Below are 21,778 nucleotides of genomic sequence, written 5' to 3' on the forward strand. Positions count from 1 at the left end.
ATCAGCACTTTTTTAACTGAATTAGTCTTCCGAATTTGATTAAAAAGTTAATTGTATCAATTAATTTTTTAATTAAATATTTTAAAAATTTCAATCATTGACTTAATTAACTTAATGTTTCTATCATGATTAAAAAGTTAATTGTATCAATTAATTTATTAATTGAAAAAAATTTCAACTTCAATTAACTTTTTAATTGGAAATATTTTGGTGATATTTTTTTCTGTGAATATTGACAAAATGTAGTACGTAAACATTTTTGAAAAAATCAATACAAGTTTTTGTTTATTTTAATACAAATTAAAATGAAAATAGATTAAACCAAATTGAATTAACATATTTAATAGAAATTGTAACACAATATTTGACAAAAATTAATATACAAAATTAAAAAAAAAAATATATTTTTGTAAAAATATTTTACCAACACATTTATTTTATTAAATTTTTGTTAATTTTATATTAAATTACATTAATTTAATTTTAGATTACATTAGGTTTAACTAAATTAATATAATTTGTTTTTTAAATTGCACTATTTTAGGACTTCCAATACAAGTTTTTATATTTTTTTATTACAAATATTGACAAAATTTAATATCGAAAAGTTAAAAAATTCTTTGCAAATTTTTAACGATAAAGAAATCTAAATTTAATAAGATTAAAATAAAATAAATTAAATTTTTATATTTAAAGTTGCACTATTTTACTTATTTATTTATTTAAGATTCTGAAAATAATTGTTTTTTTTTGCAAATTTTTAGAGAAAAATTTATATTGCAATTTAAATTTAATTTAATTAGTAAGTAACTTAGGTTAAATTATATTAATTATTTTTATTCAAAATTTCACTATTTTACGATTTTTAATACAATTTTTTTCATTAAATGAATTGTATTTAAAAACTAAACTAATAAAGACGAATTTGAAAATGAAATGAATTAATGGAATACAATTTTTGTTTTTAATTTTAATAAAAAAATTATAAATTTTAATATCTAAGAGTTTTCGAAAAATGTATATTGCAAATTAAATTAAATTTAATTAGTAAGTAACTTAGGTTAAATTAAATCAATTATTTTTATTCAAAATTGCACTATTTAACGTTTTTTAATACAATTTTTTTCATTAAATGAATTGTATTTAAAAACTAAAATAATAAAGAAGAACTTGAAAATGAAAGGAATTAATGGAATACATTTTTTTTTTTTTTAATTTTAATAAAAAAAAATTATAATTTTTAATATCTAAGAGTTTTCGAAAAAATATTTTTTGCTAATTTTTAACGAACATTTAATTTAAATTAAATTAGCTTAAACTAAATAAAAAGTAAAATTATTTAACTTCAAATTGCACTATTTCACGATTTTTTATAAAATTTTATAAACAATTTTTATATTTAAAAATTTTGGGTAGAAATATTTTTTGTAAATTTCTTAACGAAAAATTTATTGGGCCAATTTATTTTGTAACGAAAAATTTAATTTGCCCATTTTTATGTGAACATAAAATTCCATTGACATTTCCCTGCTGCTTCAACAGAAAGAATATCGCTTGCTAGAAAGTTCCAACAAAAACTTTGTATCTGTCTACCTCAGCAGCTAGCTGAACTCATTATCATCCTTGAGGAAATAAACTCAAAAAATATCACCAATGCCAGATGATCTACTTTTTTGTGTGTTTTGCCAATGATCAGCAAGAATGAAAAACAAAAAAAAGCGCATTGTAGGGAAAGCAAGAAGCTCCAACTACCTTGGTATTTCATAGGTAAGTAGGTATCACTGGAGGTAGTTACATTTATGCTGACTCTGTAATATGAAATCACAGAAGGCAATCGCATGAAGACAAGACAATGGTGATCCAAGACAGTACCGCGAATATTTACCAATTCAACTCAACTCAACTAGCCAACTTAAAACCAAGCAGCCACCTTATACGAAAGCAGCAACCACAAAAACAAATACAGAACGAGGACAACTTAAAATTAAAACACCCAGAAAAACCAAAAAAAAAACAACAAAAGACACGAAAGAAAAGAACTTCATAAACCAACCAAAGATGATGAGGCAAACAATCCATGCGACCGATTAACCCTTTGCACAGTGGGATGAAATATAATCGTGAAAAATTACAAAGGGGTTGTCAGTAAAGATTTTATTACATGGATGGTAATAGGAATGGGCAAATTTTACAAGAAAATTTTTCACCATAAATAAGTAACAACAGTTCTCGTATACCATAAATAAGTAACAACAGTTCTCAAACTTGAACACACTGAAAAACGGACACCTCTCAATAGTGGTGTTAACCTCTCTAACAAAATGTAGGTTTCACTGTATTTTATTCAAAGCAGATTGCCACATACACGCCCTTTTTTTGAAACGCATACATAAATTTTCTCCCCACTGTGTGGATTGGTTGTCGTCGTACCCACCACACGTTGGCAAAGATACAAAAATGTATGCGTGTCAGAGAAAACCCCAAACAAACGATCATAGTTCGCCCCAAACCTACAGTGCCTGGCGGAACAACAACATGAAATTGCATTGTTGTCATATTTCGTAATAATGCTGAGGGCAGCATAAAGCATTGAGCAGCGACAACAACAACAATAAGAGAATATATTTCGTAAAAAAAATTGAATTGAAAAACTTAATTAAAAAACTAACAACAACAAAAAGAAAATTATGGTTACGATGAAAACGAAGGCCCCACCAGAGACCTAGAGAGGAATATGGTCACATAAACGCACATAAAACACAAAAGAACAACAATACAACGATAGTCAATAAAATCCCCAAGTGTTTGTTAGTTGTTTGGGGTTTTTGGTTTGAAGAGGGGGGAGAGTAAAGAAGAAAAATGCATTTGAGGCCCTACTATGGGGAATAATCATACTCAGAGCTTAAAGAAAGGCTATATGCAATTCAAAACACACACATTGACTATACGAGAGATAGCCTTAGAGAGGAAAAAACCACTGTAACTGATATATGGGGCACCCCGATATATAGGTTCTCAGCCACTCTTTGCATTTACATTTGCTTCTTCCCCATTTTAAGATAAGGGTTTTCTCATTGGGTGAAAAGAGCATTTGTTTTTAGTCTTGTTTACTTGGCGCTCTCATGTTGAGGGGTTTTCTTAGAGAAATCTTAAAACACACACACATTGCACTCTCTGTCTTTCTTTTTCTCTCCTGTCGTTATTTAGCCTCTTTATTAGGGTTTGTTATGGTGCGATAATATTCTCAAGTATATGTGAGTGGGGTTGAGTATGTGCAGATTTTAAGTTTTGGGGAGATTTTCATGCACACCAGTCGGCCGACCGACATCAAGTAATGATTTGTCAAGTTCTTTCCGTTTTGCGTCCCAATTTTTGAAGCGTTCTCGTTTACGTATTGTTTGTTTTTGTTTTTGGGGTTGTGTGTTTACCGTTTGCTTTTTTGCAAATTCATTCCATCACTTCAGTACATTAATGTGACATTCATTTCTTTCATCCATTAAACATTGGTGCATCGGCATTTGCGGCGACAGAAAGCAGCACATCCAGCCCATGTTCGGTGGTGGTGTAAAGTGTTTTATCGTTACGTGCGGTTTCGGTATCCGATTCCCAAAATTTTCAAGAATCTTCAAGACGTTCCGTTACAAAAAAAGCAACAAAAACACAATCCTATCCTATAACCCTTAAACGCTCACAAATGAAAACTACATATATGAGTTTTGCTTATCTCTAAAGAGAGAAAAATTGTATTTACAAATAAAAATCCTAATTGTGTAAAAGAATATTTGTGCAATATAACTTGATAATATTTTCGTAAAGTATTGTATGGTTTTATCCCAATGAAATGTATTTAGAACAGTGTTGTGTAAAGAAAGCAAAGGAATAACAACAACAACACCAAATAAACGAGAGTGCCAACACATATACGAGTACATAAATGAGTCCTCTCTTCCCTTGTAGGGACTATCACATGACTTATTTCACTTTATTTCAAACCTGCTCAATTCGTGAGATTAATGGATATAAGGCTGCACCGAAGAAAATTAACGAAGGTATTGTATGGAGTGTTTTTACTATATCAACTTATTTACGATTCTAGAGTTTTATATAAATAATTATTTAATTTAATGGAATTTATTGCAATTTATTATAAACATAATTAGCTTAATATATCTTTATACAAAAAAAAACGGGTTTATAAAATTTAATGAAATCCACTGAGTTGAAACATTCATTGCTGGATATATGTATACACAGAAAAAATATTTACCTAATATGAAAGACTATGAAACCTAAATTTTAGGACACGCAATTTATATAATTTTAACCTCAGGCAGTTATCCTTTGTCAAAATGACGACGCTTAATTTTATTTTTGATCCAAATTGTACTTTGGTCGATTGGCAAATGACAAATTTAAGTTAACCCTTATCCTCTACTTAAAAAAAAAAACTACAGCATTAGTGGGTCAAATTTATAATTTTGACCCACTAATACCGAATATGGAGCTTTAAACTCAACTAGTTCTTTAGAATAAAATTCTTATAAAAAAATAAAAGTTCAGAAGTTTCAAGTCGAAATAATGATCATACAAAAAATATAATCATATAAAATTGGTTTGGGCAATTTTGACCCACTAATACAGGATAAGGGTTAATCTAATTCAAAGATATAATCATATAAAATTGGTTTGGGCAATTTTGATCCACTAATACAGGATAAGGGTTAATCTAATTCAAAGATCTTATGAATTTTTATTTAATATTGATTAAAAATTAACTTAATAAAAAGTTTAACTAAATTTTGGTTCTCATTTTTGCTTATGATGCAATTTCAAGCGCCTTGATATAGCCCGTAGTCAAAATGATGAAGGATGCCTTTAATGTACAAAAAATAATGGTGACTTTCCAGGGTAAAGAAAAAATTTCTTTAAAAAGCTTTTGAATTTTCATTTATTGTTTCCAACCTTCGTATTCTCCGCCATAGCTAAGATTTCTGATAGAAGGGAAAATGGAAGCAATTTAACAGGCGATTCGTTACGAATTTAGGTCTTTCATGTGGGGGCCATAGCGGGGTTGGATAATTAAGGTTAAAGTGGCAGCCCGATTAAGTTTCAGGCTCACTTATACTATTCAATCCATTGTGATAGGTTAGGTTAGGTTAATGTGGCATCCCGGAAAGCTTTTACCGGAAATATCGTGGTCTCTGATCTAACACATATTATTCTATGCACGCAAATAATCATTTTTTAAATTGCTGAAACAAATTTTAAAGGCTGGAATAGAATACATAATCATCTCTATTCCACGATTTAGGTCGTGCTTGGAAAAAAATTATTCCAGGCGGGCATGCTAACCAGAAGAAGCCTTGGAGTGAAACATGAAGATTGCTTAAATAAAAGCGAAAAAGTACCCTTTTGAATTAGAAAAGTACTTCAGTGGTGATCTAGTATAATCTCCGATAGGGGAAAAATATCAAGGCTGAATACGACCTATGATCATCTGTATTCATTGGTCCTTGGAAAAAGGGATTTTTCAGTAAAGGATTTTTTTATTGCAGGCGGTCATGCTAACCGCAAGCCTTAGATCGAAGGTTAGGTTATGTGGCAGCCCGATGTATCAGGCTCACTTAGACTATTCAGTCCAATGTGATACCACAGTGGTGAACTTAAGCTCAATGACAAGGGACCTTCTTTTTATAGCCGAGTCCGAACGGCGTTCCACATTCCAGTGAAACCACTTAGAGAAGCTTCGAAACCCTCAGAAATGTCACCAGCATTACTGAGGTGGGATAATCCACCGCTGAAAAACTTTTTGGTGTTCGGTCGTAGCAGGAATCGAACCCACGACCTTGTGTATGCAAGGCGGGCATGCTAACCATTGCACCACGGTGGCTCCCAAGCCTTAGATCGAAAATGAGGACTAATTGCAGAAAAACGATAATGTACCCCTTGGCTTAGATACGTACATTTTCGTACCTCATACTAGTATAATTTAAGTTCTGCCTTTTATAATCCCTAATAGGGACTTGTAAGTAAATAAAAACGTAACAAAATGCGAAAAACTGGATAGAACATATGATCATCTATATTCAAAAACTGAAAAAAGTTATTTTATTTCAGACGGACATGGTCACCATAAATGAGCTTTACTTGCTTTACAAAAGCAATAATTTATCCTTTGGATTAGAAAATTACCTTTATGAAGCTGCTCTAGTCAAATGTCAATTATAATATTTATAATCCCTGATAGGGACTTCAAACGAAAAAAGTAAACCAGTTATCTTTCTTCAACACCCTAAGAAACCTCAACCTGTAAATAACGTTTGAATTTAATTTGCTTGCAAACATATTATTCTTTGGTAAATGGTTCTATTCCATTTTGTAATGGCTTTTCTTTCGTAACACCCTTTCACACAATTGTCTTCAAAAATGGATTCGCTCTCTTTTCGACGAGTCTTTTCTTTACATACAATTTGATATTTTCCCCATATAAATTCCTACGAAGCTTTCGTAAGAGCTTCGGTTTATTTTGCTCATACATTCGTAAATCAACACAGCTGATGAACAACCTTTTTGGGGTCGCGTCAACGTAGGCAATATTAACTCAACCAAATGCATCTGCATGGGTCTGTGTGTGTGCATGGGGGGTAAGCATGCTGATGACGACAATGGCAAATGTTGCCGTATATTGCAATAATTTCAATAGCGCTGCTGCAGTGAAACCTAGCAGCGCTTTCGTGTGCAAACAGGGATATCAAGCAAAACAGTCATTGCATGTTTTTTACAGTTTTTGTGTGGTGAGATCCCTATGCTCGATTCAGTATGGATTTGTTATTATAAGCCCCTCGTTTGGAGCGGCTGAAAGGAACATGAACAGAATATTATTGTGAAATCAAAAAGGAAATACAAATTGATGTGAAAAGTGATATTAAATTAAAAAACAGACAAATATTTTATGTGATTAACAAAAGTTCTAAAGGAAAGGAGACCAATAAAATTTCCAATTAACTAAAAACTGATCTTGAAATCAATTGAAACAAAGTTATCTCTCTCTCTTTCTCCGGTTAGACTTACAACCAAGTCATATCTCGCCCAGGGGAAGGCCGGCTTTAAGTGCCTGTTAGACCACTATTTAGTATCATTGATGATTTAATATAGTGCAACTACATAGAGGTAAGTTTCGTTGAAATCATACCTTATTAAAACCAGGAAACGTTTAGTCATCGGTTTTTAAATTCCTAAAAAAATAAATTCTGTATTAATATACACAGCTAACAAGTGCTTTCTTGGGACAAACATTGCCGCTCATATAAATACATGACATTTTAGCGTGGAACACGCTGTAAATAGTTTTCAGCTTGATCTCTCATATGAGAAAAAAACAATCAGCTTTGACTAAGGTTGAGACACCTACCATTAAATTAACAGTGGTTCCAACAAATTATAAACGGAAAAAATAGGCAAAATTAAATTAATAAAATAGCAAGCTTTAATTCAGACTGGCTGAATATTCTATAGTAAACCCTCAATCAACCTGGCTGAATAATGTTTTCTATAGGAAAACTTTTATTCAGCCCAGCTGAATCAAGTTTCCTATAGAAAAACTTTAATTCAGCCTGGATGAATCAAGTTTTCTACAGGAAAACTTTAATTCAGCTTGGCTGAATCAAGTTCTCAATACGAAACCTTCAATTCAGCCTATCAAGTTTTCTATAGAAAAACTTTAATTCAGCCTCGTTGAATCAAGTTTTCTATAGGAAAACATTAATTCAGCCCAGCTGAATCAAGTTTTCTATAGGAAAACTTTAACTCAGCATGGCTGAATCAAGTTTTCTATAGAAAAACTTTAATTCAGCTTGGCTGAATCAAGTTTTCTATAGGAAAACGTTATCTCAGCCCAGCTGAATCAAATTTTCTATAGAAAAACTTTAATTCAGCATGGCTTAATCAAGTTTTCTATAGAAAAGCGTTAACTCAGTCCAGCTGAATCAAATTTTCTATAGAAAAACCTTAATTCAGCATGGCTGAATCAAGTTTTCTATAGAAAAACTTTAACTCAACCCAGCTGAATTCAGCTTGGCTGAATAAAGTTTTCTATAGGACAACTGTAACTCAACCCAGCTGAATCACGTTTTCTATAGGAAAACTTTAATTCAGCCTGGCTGTATCGAGTTTTCGAGTAATTCAGCTTGGCTGAATCAAATCTTTTAAAGGAAAACTTAAAATTAGCCTTGATTATATATATTTTATATAGGACAACTTCAACTCTGCCTGGCTGAATAATATTTTGCATAGGAAAACTTCAATTCAGCCTTGCTGAATAATGAATCAAGTTTTCTATAGGAAAACATTAATTCAGCATGGCTGAATCAAGTTTTCTATAGGAAAACGTTAAGTCAGTCCAGCTGAATCAAGTTTTCTATAGGAAAACGTTAACTCACCCAGCTGAATCAAATTTTCTATAGAAAAACTTTAATTCAGCATGGCTGAATCAAGTTTTCTATAGAAAAACTTTAATTCAGCTTGGCTGAATAAAGTTTTCTATAGGAAAACTGTAACTCAACCCAGCTGAATCACGTTTTCTATAGGAAAACTTTAATTCAGCCTGGCTGTATCGAGTTTTCGAGTAATTCAGCTAGGCTGAATCAAGTCTTTTAAAGGAAAACTTAAAATTTAGCCTTGATTATATATATTTTATAAAGGACAACTTCAACTCTGCCTGGCTGAATAATATTTTGCATAGGAAAACTTCAATTCAGCCTTGCTGAATTGAAGCCTTGCTAAATTCAGCCTAGCTGAATAATGGTTTCTATAGGAAATCAATTCAGCCTGGCTGAATAATGGTTTCTATAGACAAACTTTAAATCTGCCTGGCTGAATAATAATTTTTTTAGGAAATCTTCATTAGGTGACTAAATCACTTGCCTTCAACTTAGTAGAAGTGAAGCAATGGTAGTAAAATGTTCACTTCCCATAATTCCAAAACGTATAAGTGTCGCAATCTCATATACAATCGAATGTTCCAAATACAAATATCCAATCGAAAAAATGTGACGAATCTACGAGCAGACATTTGATATCCATATTTGTTATTATTGAAGCGTAACAATCGTATCATTGGATAGATGCCATTCTATTGCATATCCGTTCGTTCACTTAGTTTCCAAGATTTCCAGCTAGTCATCCATACGCGTATGTATAGCATAGTACTTCTGTATATCTAATTCTGAGCAGTATATAGGAATATTTTCTAGGAGACCTCCCAGCAACCGGCTAGCAAGGAAAAACACATGCTTATTTTTCCAATGAAAAGAAGAACATCGACAATGGCAAACATATTGAAATAGAAAAAATCTAATAATTCGTTTGTTAAAGTTCATTTAAGCTGCTCCCTAGTTTCAGTTTTATTTTTCCATTCATCTAGGAAACATTCATGCTTGCCAATAAACATGGGGCTTCGTTGATGTATTTGTGCAACCATACCGACATGCATCCCCTTGGGTAAACATCAGTATGGCACAGAAAAACTCATAATATTGCCCTATTTTTGGCATAGTAGTGGATGGATATTTTCGGACGAGGCTGTATTACAAATATGATCTAAACCACATCCAAATTTTAAAACAGGCAATGACATTTACAAACAAACAAAAATATTAAAGTTTAATAAATTAAAGTTTTGTATAGAAAACTTGATTCACCCAGGCAGAATTAAAGTTTTCCTGTAGAATACTTGATTCAGCTAGGATGAATTAATGTTTTTCTATAAAAAAAGTTTAATTCAGCAAGAATGAATTGAAGTTTTACTATAGAAAACTTAATTAATTTTAAGAAAATCTTTCCCACAGAAAACTTGATTCAGTCAGGCTGAATTGAAGGTTTCCTATAGAACACCTTATGTAGCCAGGCTGACATAAAGATTCCCTATTGAAAACCTTATTCAGCCAGGTTGAATTAATGTTTTCCTGTAGAAAACTTGGTCCAGCCATGCTGAGTTAAAATTTTTCTTTAGAAAACATTATTTCACCAGGTTAAATTAAAATTTTATCATAGAAAACTTGATTCAGCAGGTTGAATTAAAGTTTTCCTATAGAAAACTTGATTCACCCAGACTGAATTAAAGTTTACGTATAGATTCAGCCAGGCTGAATTAAAGTCTTCGTATAGAAAACTTATTGCAGCTTTTAATTTAGGCCGGTTGAATTGAGTTTTCTATACGAAAACTTTAATTCAGCGTGACTGAATCAAGTTTTCTATACGAAAACTTTAATTCAGCCTGGCTGAATCAAGTTTTCTATAGGAAAACTTTAATTCAGCATGGTTGAATCAACTTTTCTAAAGGAAAACTTAATTCAGCCGGGCTAAATTAAAGGTTTCCTATTGAAAACATTATTCAGCCAGGTTGTATTAAATTTTTCCTTTAGAAAACATTATTCAGCTAGGCCGGATTAAAGTTTTCCTATAGAAAACTTGATTCAGCCGAACTGAATTAAAGTCTTCGTCTAAAAAAAACTCGATTCAGCCAGGCTGAAATAAAGTTTTCCCTCAGAAAATTTGATTCAGCCAGGTTAATTTAAAGTTTTCCTAGCCTAGCTGAATAATGTTTACTATAGGAAAACTTTAATCCGGCCTAGCTGAATAATGTTTTCTAAAGGAAAACTTTAATTCAACCTGGCTGAATAATGTTTTCAACAGGAAACCTTTAATTTAGCCCGGCTGAATTAAGTTTTACTTTAGAAAAGTTGATTCAACCATGCTGAATTAAAGTTTTCCTATAGAAAACTTGATTCAGGCAGGCTGAATAAAAGTTTTCCTATAGAAAACATGATTCAGCTAGGCTGAATTAAAGTTTTCCTGTTGAAAACATTATTCAGCCAGGTTGAATTAAAGTTTTCCTTTAGAAAACATTATTCAGCTAGGCCGGATTAAAGTTTTCCTATAGTAAACATTATTCAGCTAGGCTGAATTAATGTTTTCCTATAGAAAACTTGATTCAGCCAAACTGAATTAAAGTTATCCTCCAGAAAACTTGATTCAGCCAGGCTGAATTAAAGTCTTCCTCTAAAAAAACTCGATTCAGCCAGGCTGAAATAAAGTTTTCCCTCAGAAAACTTTATTCAGCCAGGCTGAATTAAAGTTTTCCATCAGAAAACTTGATTCAGCCAGGTTAATTTAAAGTTTTCCTTCAGAAAACTTGATTCAGGCAGGCTGAATAAAAGTTTTCCTATAGAAAACATGATTCAGCTAGGCTGTATTAAAGTTTTCATATATTTTCCTAAAGAAAACTTTAACTTTCTGTTTTATATCTATTTTTTGATCCACTGTTTTATCTCCATAACTATGATCATGTCTACCATACACTATTGCCAGACAGACACCTGTAGCAATATACAATAATAACAACACCCCGCTAAACATATCAAAAACAAATCGTTAAAGTATTAATTGTTTCTAAATGATGCAGGGGGTGAATAAGTGAGAGTGTGTGCGTGTGTCTGTGTGTGTGTTTTGTATTTGAGGTTATCGAAGACATGTGTTTGCCACTCTAACTGAAATTATGCAAATATCCATCTATATAAATTTTATAATGATGTTATGAAAATTTTAACCCAATTTATGTGATTTGTTGATATTGATGTTGTTATTGTCGTTTCCCTTGCACATACAAGGCATATAAAAAACAGCATCTATTTGGAATTTCAAATAAAAACAAAATCTATGAAAAAGAGATTGTACGATGCCAATGAATTTCAAATCGAAAATAAAAAAATATTAAAACATAAACAATAACAATGAAATGACAAATAAAATCTATGGAAAAAATGTGAATTTTTGTTTTTAATCTTTAGTTTGGAGGGAATACCTAAATCTAACAAACGTTTTATAATAGAGAGTAACAACATACATTTAAGAGCACGAAAATTGAGAAATCTCCACTAAAAAATTTCGAGAGTGAAATGTTAAGATAACATAATTTAACGGTATTGTACATAGATTTAGGAGAAATTTCTCCCAGTGCTTGCTTAACAGCTGGGAGAAGAGTATCTTGAAAATATGTAAACAATTAACAGTTATGCATAAAATAAATAGTCATATGAGATACAGAGTCATAAGCATTGTTTTTGCCATCACTCATTAACTCACCGTATTCAACATTCCTCAACGTATCCCCCTGATACGTTTGTTGGGTGGCTAAAAGAGAATGGGCGAGAGTAGAGAAGAGTGAAACATGTGTTTTGGCAGACGCCTCAAAACAGTAAACGAACGACCGAACACACAGACTGATTCAGCAAATGACTAGTTCGTTTCGTGAATAGTCCGTTTGTTGAGAAGAGAATAGTGGGAGGAGGGAATAACCCCCCTCAACAACACGATGTGACGTATTCATTTTGCATTATTTATCACAATGCAAAATCAAGCAAAGAACAATCACTGAAAAAAAACGTAATGTATAAACAAATAAAATGTGACGCAGTAGATTTATTTGCAAACGGAACATTAGATCAGTGGATAGACCGACCCACCGATAATGACAGCAACAATGACACCAAGTCACTACTTTTCTCACACTCGAACCCCCACCCAAACAAATATCCCCCGCATACCTCGTCAAGTTAATTCTGAAACTAGAAAAGCTATACAAATTTGTAAATGTCAACAAATATGTTGAGAATCTAGCAAGAGAAAAAAAGCCGGGCAATGAAACACATGGTTAGATCCGCTCTCTAAAAAATTGTATGCAAATCATTAATAATAATTTTGTTAATTTATTTTTTTTTTCATTCATTTGTTTTGTTTTACTCTCAGCCATTCACTTTTGTCCCTCAATGCATTCATGAAATTATTGTGAATAGTGTCAAGATGAGTGTCAATGGGTTTGTTATAAAGACGACCCGTTAGGTTATCGAATTGACCCCATTCACAATAATTTTAGTTATTATTGTGAATAAAATAGAACGATTTGTAAAGCGGAGGATGATTTTATACTTTTACCATTAGTGCAGTAGTTTTACGCCTTACGCTTAGTACTAAGTTCGTTTCTGTGAAAAACGAATATCTTCATCTATCTCCGTAAATAGGGACTCAAACCCAGGGAAAATAACTTATTTATGCGAAATAATATTCCAGCCTATATTTTCGTGCGAAAAACACATGGTTGTATAAATATAAGTTTGAAAATGCTCAAAACAAGGATTTCGCATTTATTCCGCGCTAACGTTTTTTATATGGAGTATAACAGTTTTTCGTGCGAAAACGTGATCTTAGTACTAGGCTTTAACCGACAGACATTTATCTCATATTTTGAAATTTGGGCATTACCTAAAATAGGGCTTCGCTGCGACGTACGGAACTGGCTTAATAATTTTGGAGAAGTGGGCATTTATTTACCAAAATAGGTTTTTAACCTAGTACACTTGGTCTAGCACTGCTCCAAATACATTGCCTCGGCTCCCGTAGGTGTCACGACAGGACGAATCACGTGAATGCGGAGGATGGTGCAGCAGCACAATTCCATCGTTTCAACAAGCCATATCAGGTGAATGGGGAGGATGGAGCAGCAGTTCGAAGTACAATTTCATCATAGCTTGGTGGGCGCTACCGTGGTGCAATTGCATGCTCTTCTAGAAAGAGTCGTGGGCTCAATCCCAGTTTCGACAGAATATCAACAAGTTTTTCAGCTGTGGATTATCGCCTCTCAGTAAGGCGCCGTTTACAGTAATGTACGTGTCCAACAGAAAAATACATTGCCTCGGCTCCCGTAGGTGTCACGACAGGACGAATCACGTGAATGCGGAGGATGGTGCAGCAGCACAATTCCATCGTTTCAACAAGCCATATCAGGTGAATGGGGAGGATGGAGCAGCAGTTCGAAGTACAATTTCATCGTAGCTTGGTGGGCGCTACCGTGGTGCAATTGCATGCTCTTCTAGAAAGAGTCGTGGGCTCAATCCCAGTTTCGACAGAATATCAACAAGTTTTTCAGCTGTGGATTATCGCCTCTCAGTAAGGCGCCGTTTACAGTAATGTACGTGTCCAACATTTCGTGACATATGCCCGACGATAGTCAGCTTTTTAATGTTATCGATACAACATTTATCGATTTTATTACTTATCGCGGATAATTGTTAGCGTTTGACCACACTGTAAGATTTTTTTTGCAAACACAGACATTTCGTACGGATGAGTTGATAGTATGAACAGCACTCAGTGGGAAGCACTCATTGATAAGAGAGAACTTAAGAACTAGTGGTATCTCTCTCCTAGAAAGAGTCGTGGCTCAATCCCAGATTCGACAGAACATCAACAAGTTTTTCAGCTATGGATTATCGCCTCTCAGTAAGGTGCCGTTTATACTAATGCACGTGTCCAATATTTCGTGAGAAATGCATACGATAGTCAGCTTTTTAATGTTATTGATAACACATTTATCGATTTTATTACTTGTCGCGGATAATTGTTAGCGTTTGATCACACTGTAAGATTTATTTTGCAAACACAGACATTTCGTACGGATGAGTTGAAGAACTAGTGGTATCTCAATGGACTGATTAGTCTAAAGGAACATAAAATAGCGCGCTACTACCTAACCTACCAATCTCTCGTTGATTTTGAGGAAACTATGCAGGAACTCCCAGTTCGAATTTGATCGTAGTGCGATGTAAGCCCACACATTATTATGGTTCGAATGGCGTCGAATCAGCCAAGTAATTCGGTATAGTAAAGAACGCCCTTCAAAAGCCATATGATGAAATGTGCCTTGGCCTCCTATGGGAATCCTTAAGGTTCAAGAGGGGAGAGTCTGGATAAAGACAACCTGCAGATGAACAATTTTAAACTGGCAAATCTCTAGTAGAGTCCTAAAAGAGGAGCCAAAACAATATGAACCGATACTGGTACGCCATTCCGCTATCGCGTATTAAAATATAATGCCTGTTGCCGTCGGCAAACATTTGACCGAAGCAAGTGTTAACCGTTGCATTATCATTTATTTGCTAAATTAGGCAGTCTTCATCAATTCAGCGTCGAATCAGCCCAATAATTCGGTGTAGTAAAAGTAAAGACCCTCGAATGGAATCCGTAAGGCTCATGGAGGAGCGCCTCGTTAAAGGCAACCTGCAGACGAACAATTTAACACGATATTGGAGAATATATTCGCCTACTACTCTACATCGCGGCTGACAGAAACCGGTGGAGATTATTTTTCTTGAAACACTCAGAAATGTCACCAGTATTACTGAGAGAGGATAATCTACCACCAAAAATCGTTTTGATGTTTGGTCGAAACTGAGATTGATCCCTTGATCCTTTCTATGCCAACCATTGTACTACGGTGACTCCCTCGATACAGATTACACCTTGTGAATCCCAGGAAAAGGTGACCATCTCCGTTTCGATCGTGGGGAGAGTCTTCGCATTATTGGAAACACGTCAGCTGAGTGCAGACCACTATAACGAAAGGACGCAGAAATGCAAACATTTCTTATGTGGTCTCAATATTGCGTTACTTTGTCTGAACTGAAGAGTGGCGGCACAGATCAAGCCTACAGTTTTCCTATGGGGACACTTTGGTTGGGTGCAGTCCAATGTTACGAAAGGACGCAGAAACAAAACACAGCTCTGATGTGGTCTCGCCGTTGCGTTAGTTTGCCAGAACTGAAGAGACGCGATACCCATCAAGCCTATAGCATTCCCGTGGCCAAAATTTCGTGAAGGATAGGATCCTCCTGAAATAAGAATTAAATCGCAGGTCCGTTGTGCTAGGATCCTCATTTCCTTCTGCTTCCATATGCGGTAGGAAAAACATAATTGGCACCTGTTTGGAATGGAATACTTTTATGACTTTCTATAAGCACAAATTTCTGGGAAACAAAAATAACTGAGTCAATGTAGTTCCTTCGGGAAAATTCCCTCAAAAAATAATCTACGAAAATTACTTATTAAATTGGGCGATATAAAATTATTTTAGTTAATGAAAATTAATTTATTTTGTGCAAATTGTGCAAATGTGAGGAGTTATTCCTTATTTCTAGCAATAATTTTTATTGAAAAAGTACCCTAGTATACCTACTCGTATTAACAGAAGAAGATCTCATACTTATCACTCCATGTTATCGAACATTTTCAGGCAAGCCAAAACTGTGTCAACCACATTTAACCTGCAGTAGCTGGCTTTATTATTGCTTTGACTTATTGGCCTCTATTTCTGGAAAGAGCTAAATGTTCCACAAGCCTTCGTCACACATATATTTCGTAAGCTGCTCTTTTTTTTTTTGTTGTTGTTATCTGTCCTATGCACTTTCCAATTTCACTGGCAATTAACCAGAGTTATATAGGAAATATAAGAGAGACAGTGAGAGTGAGAGCTTTAAGCGTGAGCACTGAATACGTGCGTAAGTACATTCAATGTAGTAGCGTATGTATGCGTATAGGGACTTGAGGGTGACAAGTGTATGAGTGCGAAAGTAAAATGTTAACCACGTTTTGGTTTTCTGTGATTTTCGTTTGTTGTTGCTTCATTTCTCCATGATTTCATGGTGGCACAATAACAATTTCAACAATAGCAAGCAAGGAAAACATACACACCACCACCGGATCACACTATAGCATGTTTTTGGTCACTGACCTTTATTGCCACGCTCATTTATGGTCGTTTGTTGTTGGCTTTTTTGGTGTATCTGTTTGTTGTGGATCTGTTTTGTTTGTGTTTTGTTTTTGTTGTCGTTGTTTTTTGTTTGTGAGTTTATATTTTGTTTTTTTTTTTTTGCTGGCTCTTTACCCACATTCATTCTTGATTACCCCATTGCCTTTACTAGCTGCCTTGCTACTGCTTCGTTTGTCATCTATACCACCCAATCCATGGGGTTTTCGTGTGTCTGTCCCCGGTATCGACATCGATCCATCGACCGTTGTCCATTTGTCCAATTGACGATATAATAACCCATCCATGTCATTTGTCCAGCCGCCATTCAATTCGATTTTCTGTGTGTGTGTTTTTTTTTTTCTCTCGGTTTACAAAATCCATAGTGTCCCCAAAAGACAACAAAAACTATTCGTCCGTACAATGCTCAGGGTGTGTGAGTTGTGTTTTCCGTTGTCAGTGGCTTGCTTCGTAGTTTTTGTTGCTATTGCGTTTTTTTGAGAGGTGTGTTTGGCGTTTTTTTTTTTTTGTCATAGCTTCACAAGGGGTTTTCGAAAGAGTGGGACGTATTGGATCCATACATTAGTCAATGATTTGTATGGATGTCTGCATTCGTGTGTTCCACATTTAGTTTGATACAACTTTGGTATGTTTTTTCCATATTCCTATTCAACATCGGACACACTACAGATAATAAATTTGTTTATGACTATGTATTTATGGTGATGACTTTAGTAAACCCTTGTCCTAGAAAAAAGAAAGCATAGTCATGAACCTCCTGAATTTTTTATATTTTTATATTGACAAAATTTTCTATAAAAATAAAATTTAGACAATATTTTCTATAGAAATTGGCACTTTGCTAAATTTCTTAGCAAAGGTATTTTAGGAAATTATACGAAAACATATCTAGTGAATTTTTTATTTTTATAGAAAATTTTGTCAAATTTTTAATTTAAATATAAAAATTTTGTCAAAATTTTATTTCTATCGAAAATTTTGTCAAAATTTTATTTCTATAGAAAATTTTGTCAAAATTTTATTTCTATAGAAAAGTTTGGTCAAAATTTTATTTCTATAGAGAATTTTGTTAAAATTTTATTTCTATAGAAAATTTTATAAAAATTTTATTTCTATAGAAAATTTTGTCACAATTTTATTTTTATAGAAAATTTTCTTGTCAAAATTTTATTTCTATAGACAATTTTGTCAAAATTTTATTTCTATAGAAACTTTTTGACAAAATTTTATTTCTGCAGAAAAATTTTGTCACAATTTTATTTCTATAGAAAATGTTGTCAAATTTTTATTTCTATAGACAATTTTGTCAAAATTTTATTTTTAAAGAAAATTTTCTCAAAATTTTATTTCCATAGAAAATTTTATCAAAATTTTATTTCTATAGAAAAATTTGTCACAATTTTATTTTTATAGAAAATTTTTTTGTCAAAATTTTATTTCTATGGACAATTTTGACAAAATTTTATTTCTATAGAATTTTTTTGACAAAATTTTATTTCTACAGAAAAATTTTGTCAAAATTTTATTTCTATAGAAAATGTTGTCAAATTTTTATTTCTATAGACAATTTTGTCAAATTTTTATTTCTATAGAAAATTTTGACAAAATTTTATTTTTATAAAAAATTTTCTCAGAATTTTAATTCTATAGAAATTTTGTCACAATTTTATTTTTATAGAAAATTTTCTTGTCAAAATTTTATTTCTATGGACAATTTTTTTACTTTTTGACAAAATTTTATTTCTATAGAAATTTTTTGACAAAATTTTATTTCTACAGAAAAGTTTTGTCAAAATTTTATTTCTATAAAAAATGTTGTCAAAATTTTATTTCTATAGAAAATGTTGTCAAAATTTTATTTCTATAGAAAATTTTGTCACAATTTTATTTTTATAAAAAATTTTCTTGTCAAAATTTTATTTCTATGGACAATTTTGTCAAAATTTTATATCTGTAAAAAATTTTGACAAAATTTTATCTCTACAGAAAAATTTTGTCAAATTTTTAATTTAAATATAAAAATTTTGTCAAAATTTTATTTCTATAGAAATTTTGTCAAAATTTTATTTCTATAGAAAAGTTTAGAAAAAAATTTATTTCTATGTAAAATTTTGACAAAGTTTTATTTCTATAGAAAAAATTTTTTTTGGCAAAATTTTATTTCTATAGAAACGTTTTTAGCAAAATTTTATTTCTATAGAAAATTTTGTCAAAATTTTATTTCTCATTCGTTTTTTTTTGTTATTGTTGGTTTTGTTCTTTAAGCATTGTTGTTGTTTTTTGATTTTAGCTGAAAACCATGCATTGACTAAACTACAATTGGTTGATAGTTTTGCTGCAAGTAGAGGATGCTGATGAGGAATGTTGTAATTCCGAAACGTGCGTCCATCCAACCATCTTGCAGTCTATAGGGCTTTGCCCAAATAAAATTGACAAAATTTTGTCAAAATTTTATTTCTATAGAAAAGTTTAGTCAAAATTTTATTTCTATGGAAAATTTTGACAAAATTTTATTTCTATATGAAATTTTGTCAAAATTTTATTTCTATAGAAAATGTTGTCACAATTTTATTTTTATAGAAAATTTTCTTGTCAAAGTTGTATTTCTATATGAAATTTTGTCAAAATTTTATTTCTATAGAAAATTTTGTCAAAATTTTATTTCTATAGAAAAGTTTGGTCAAAATTTTATTTCTATAAAAAATTTTGACAAAATTTCATTTCTATAAAAAATTTTGACAAAATTTCATTTCTATAGAAAATTTTGTCAAAATTTTATTTCTATAGAAAATTTTGTCAAAATTTTATTTCTATGGAAAAGTTTGGTCAAAATTTTATTTCTATGAAAAATTTTGACAAAATTTTATTTCTATACAAAATTTTGTCAAAATTTTATTTCCATAGAGAATTTTGTTAAAGTTTTAATTCTATAGAAAATTTTATCAAAATTTTATTTCTATATGAAATTTTGTCAAAATTTTATTTCTATAGAAAATTTTGTTAGTTACTTTTATGAAAACTCTTCAACTCCCACATTGCTCGAATTCTAATCATATTAATATTTTCCCGTGCGCCGCACGTAATCACAGTCGATGATACCGACTAAAACCTATCCCTCTCCCTCGGGGTATCATTACCGCCACGGAACCTCTTTCGCATTACTTCGACGTGAACCCACACGTGGTCCGCGACCGTCTCCTTGTAAGTCGCGCCCATTCGAAACCATACATTTCTCATGTCTTCGCGTCCATGTCAACCTTTTTCTTGCGGAGGTGTTCTTATTTCTATGGAAAATTTTGACAAAATTTTATTTCTATAGAAAATTTTGTCAAAATTTTATTTCTATAGAGAATGTTAAAATTTTATTTTTATAGAAAATTTTGTCAAAATTTTATTTCTATAGAAAATTTTGTCAAAATTTTAATTTTATAGAATATTTTCTTGTCAAAATTTTACTTCTATAGAAAATTTTGTCAAAAATTTATTTCTATAAAAAATTTTGACAAAATTTTATTTCTCTATGAAATTTTGTCAAAATTTTATTTCTATAGAAAATTTTGTCACAATTTTATTTCTATAGAAAATTTTGTCACAATTTTATTTTTATAGAAAATTTTGTCACAATTTTATTTCTATAGAAAATTTTGTCACAATTTTATTTTTATAGAAAATTTTGTCACAATTTTATTTTTATAGAAAATTTTGTCACAACTTTATTTCTATAGAAAATTTTGTCACAATTTTATTTTTATAGAAAATTTTCTTGTCAAAATTGTATTTCTATAGATTTTTTTTTGTCAAAATTTTATTTCTACAGAAAAATTTTGTCAAAATTGTATTTCTATAGAAAATATTTTGTCAAAATTGTATTTCTATAGAAACTTTTTTGGCAAAATTTTATTTCTATAGAAATTTTTTTGGCAAAATTGTATTGCTATAGAAAATTTTGTCAAAATTTTACTTCTATAGAAAATTTTGTCACAATTTTATTTCTATACAAAATTTTGTCACAATTTTATTTTTATAGAAAATTTTCTTGTCAAAATTTTATTTCTATAGAATTTTTTTGACAAAATTTTATTTCTACAGAAAAATTTTGTCAAAATTTTATTTCTATAGAAAATTTTTACTCTCTACAATAAATCTCTAAATAATGTCTGTCTTTCTATCTCCTTGCTATCGACGTCCAAATCTCCGCTTCTCTTCACTACAAAAAAAGTTTTCGATTGTATGGAAACTTTTGTTTATAACTGTTCGAATTAAGTGGCTTTCCATACCAAAGTTCATAATTGTATTATTTCACTATAGTTCACTATTAATCATATTTATTTGTGAGAAGGTCAATTGCAATTAAAATTTTGCAACAGCAACAACAAAAATACCTAATTATTTTTAATAGATGCAGACTTTTTTGAACTCCGCAAAAAAAAACGAAGATCCAGATACAATGAAGTAAGCATACAATAGAACGGAGATTCAAATTAAATGAGAGAAACTATTGGCAGATATGATCAAAGCCAATGGCGTAACATTGATTGAAGCTGAGAACAAATCCATAGATCAACCAACAAGAAATAGGAAATTATACAGCTCGCTCTTAATTAAAAGTCTCCAGAGAAGTTTGTATAGGCATATAACCCTTAAGATAGTCTCTCATATAAATGATTGCAATCTATTACTATTTTTATTTTTAAGATAAGAGACTTCCTTCTACTACTAGGCGAGTACAGTCGCAAAGCTACATTGTATTTTGTAGTTTTAATATCAAAACAGAGGAATATTTTGAACATTAAAAAAAAATCGAAAGATTTTATTCCCTCCAGGAAGGTGGTGTTCTGATTCCTCTCATCCATAATTTTTATTTTGTAGTAGTTGGCTTTTCTGATATCAGTTTACTTTACGATATCTAATTTGATTCACAAACACTTGACTCCAGGCAGTCATAACGTAAATGTAGCCGCCGTTATCGCAGCCACAGGAACCTCAAGTAATGAAGATAAACAAACGACAAATGACAGAATTCATTCCACCTTCTTCTCCTTATCAGGAAAAAAATAACAATGATTGTGAACGAAGAGGTTTCTTATCTGTTGGAGGAAAAGCTAAAATAATAAGAAAAAA

The 21,778-nt window shown here is 31.6% G+C and overlaps 1 protein-coding gene across 2 annotated transcripts in view; it reads left to right on the top strand.

The window, feature by feature from the left end:
• Positions 1-3,333: 3,333 nt before the first annotated feature.
• The window catches only part of ttk (zinc finger and BTB domain-containing protein ttk), a 74,357-nt gene continuing 55,912 nt past the window's right edge, over positions 3,334-21,778 (top strand). The window contains exons 1-2 of one of the 2 annotated variants that reach the window (XM_075290085.1): positions 3,334-4,049; positions 7,066-7,170. The gene's annotated coding sequence lies outside the window, so the exon portion shown is untranslated. The remainder of the gene's footprint in view (positions 4,050-7,065; positions 7,171-21,778) is intronic. The other variant, XM_075290083.1, reaches the window with a different exon arrangement.

This window comes from Haematobia irritans, chromosome 1, assembly GCF_050003625.1.
Source record: "Haematobia irritans isolate KBUSLIRL chromosome 1, ASM5000362v1, whole genome shotgun sequence".
NCBI lineage: Eukaryota > Metazoa > Arthropoda > Insecta > Diptera > Muscidae > Haematobia > Haematobia irritans.